Here is a 2,881-nt window from a genome sequence, read left to right as displayed (position 1 = left end):
TGAAGATGGGATACAAGTCAACATTGCTTACAAATAACAACATGGAGAATACAGTCAACACATTCATGTGGACAGCTAATGAGTGGTTGTATATTGCACATCTTCTATCTGGGTTATTCCTCTTGTTCAATTCTAAAGATTTACATGAACTTGGATCCTTTATGATAATTTTTAAAATAATATTACATTAAGCTTTCCTGGTCTAATAACCAGCTTTAAGAAGTACAGTGGAAGAGTATAAAAATTTCTATATCTTCTCATACTTTTGAAGCCAATTTTATTTTTATTATGATGTGATGCTTTAGTTACCAGCATGCTAAAAATAAAATTGACTGAATTACATGATTTTGTTCACAACATTGTCCACAACACTGAAGCCTCTTTTTGCTAAAATATTCAAAATGAATTCAGTAAACACTTTCTATTTCCAACGGCCTACGTGAGTGATGAATTCAACTTTTTTAAAAAAATAAATTACAACTAAGCTGGGCTGAGGACAGCTAGGTTAAATCCTGCACACCAAAGGCAAGCACCCCAACGTCGAAAACTCTAACACTTTCCATCCAGGATAGAAAAATCAGCATCCAAATAAAGAGAACCACAAGATTGATCACGTGACCAATCAAAAACCATGACTCTGTTATTTGAACTAAGAGTTACTCTAGCTTGACGTTTCTGCCTTCATTATTATTGGTGGTTCCTAGAGTCACAGCTTCAATGTCAAATGTGAGAGTGGACACAGAAGTAATTGCAAGTAACTGATGAGGCATTTCTTTTCCACTGACAAAAATTGCACCATTTGTACCAATGCACATAGCTTTATCCTGCTGCAGAGAGTCCTAGACATTCTGTTTTTGATTTGTGTGTTTGTTTGTTTTGTTTTGTTTTGTTTTTTGAGATGGAGCCTCGGTCTGTCACCCAGGCTGGAGTGCAGTGGCGTGATCTCGGCTCACTGCAAGCTCCGCCTCCGGGGTTCACGCCATTCTCCTGCCTCAGCCTCCCAAGTAGCTGGGACTACAGGCGCCTGCCACCACTCCCAGCTAATTTTTTTGTATTTTTAGTAGAGACTGGGTTTCACCACGTTAGCCAAGATGGTCTCGATCTCCTGACCTCATGATCTGCCCACCTCGGCCTCCCAAAGTGCTGGGATTACAGGCATGAGCCACCGTGCCCGGCCAAAATTCTGTTTTTATGACACACTCCTATACTGCCTCTTCTGTCTTGTAGTCCCACAGTTTCAACTCTAAATATTAATGTCTGCCCAGAGAAATAAGTTAGAGCTCTGGAGTCGAGAACACCTGAATATTCAGAATCGTTCCAGCATGACGTATTTCTTTGATTGCTCAGACTGTTCCCCTCAAAACCAGCTGTCCACTCATGAGGCACAAATATGGAATGAACTATCTGACAGACACTCCAAGGACTCCGCTCCTGTCGGCCATCTCCTCGGTGCAGATTCTGAAATGATCATCAACATTGGAGTCCATGTGCAATACTATGAATTCAGTTTCAGAACATACATATACATCCTCAAAGTGATTTGAAGTACATTTACAAAACTGGAGCCTGTCATCTTGTGCCGTAAAGTTGTCATCCACATTACACCATTGTACTATGATGCCTCCAGGTTTCTCTATCAGTTCTTCTATCTGTACTGGTGGGCAAGATGCTACAGTTCCATACTTAAGAATGTGGTCTTTCATGATGTTAAGAATAGAGTCATCCAACTGAGCAGATAAACAAGGCACATCAACCAGTAAAGGAACTTCTTGTATGCCGTCCAACTGAACATGCAAGGCCTTTTTGGCAAAGCTCCACAGTTTCTCATTCTCTTCTCCTACACCACCAACCATGGCAATCTCACCTTTTCGTACTAAACCCTCTGGAGTGTTGACTCTGTGTTCTATGAGCTTCTGGCAATCATCTAGTGGTGGTTTAATGGTCTGTTTAATGGTGCCCACCTCTTGCAAAAGGGTCACCAATCATTCATCCAGGAGCTTTGCAAGGGTTCCCTTTAAATCATTAATATGTTGTTTAAGAAATCCCTTTTCTGTGATGCACTGTCTTTGATCTCTGTGCCTCCCACAGCCCCTCAAGTGGTGACCCAGCTGGCACCGGTAGTTCTTGCCACCTCCACGTTCTTGAGGGCCTCCTGAAGCAGCAGCTCAGGCTCTAGCTCCATCATCTGCCTCATGCAGCTGCTGGAGTGAGTTCCCGACTGTTGAGTCTGGAGTTTTCTGATGGGAAGATATTTACCTACTGATGTAAGTATATTAGTGATTGTAGGATTATGCATGTTTCCTGTTTTTTGCCGAACTTGTATTTTTATTTTTGTGTTTTTGCTTTATATTTTTCTAGGAATATTTCCATTTTATCTAACTTTTCAAATGCATTGGCATAAAGTTATTGATTGTATTTATTTAATATTTTCCAAATCTCGAGTTGCTGTTTCTTTTTCGCTCCTCATTATATTGATTCTTTGCATACTGGTTTCTACATATGTGCCTCATGTATAGATTTCCTCTATTCCACAGTCATCTCATAAGTAGGCCATAGACAATTTTCATTTTTGCAGTTTGCCAAATGTTCAAAATCATAGTGCCAAGTAGGCAATGCTCTATTCCTACATTCTTGACTCAAGTAAGGATTAAGAAGAAAAGCTTATGTTTATGCCTTTGACATCCTGTAGATTCTTGATCTTCATCTTCCCAAATACTAAGAGGGCAATGAAGGTCAATGTGGATGATCTTCACTCACCCTGACTAACTTACCTTGCTTGGGAGCATTTTTGAGTGGCTATGGCTTTGTTCAACAAGTTATCCTCTCAGTTGTTTTAATCAAAGCCAGGATGAATATTTTTAAGATAAGAATGATTCATTTG

The 2,881-nt window shown here is 40.1% G+C and overlaps 1 pseudogene; it reads right to left on the bottom strand.

Moving 5' to 3' along the window:
• Window positions 1–505: 505 nt before the first annotated feature.
• On the bottom strand, window positions 506–2,194 carry LOC102119489 (cytokine receptor-like factor 3 pseudogene; annotated as a pseudogene).
• Window positions 2,195–2,881: the final 687 nt, after the last annotated feature.

The sequence above is a fragment of the Macaca fascicularis genome, chromosome 13 (genome assembly GCF_037993035.2).
Source record: "Macaca fascicularis isolate 582-1 chromosome 13, T2T-MFA8v1.1".
Taxonomy (NCBI): Eukaryota; Metazoa; Chordata; class Mammalia; order Primates; family Cercopithecidae; genus Macaca; species Macaca fascicularis.
Note: the sequence above shows the minus strand (reverse complement) of the source record. Positions and strands in the feature narration are given on the sequence as shown.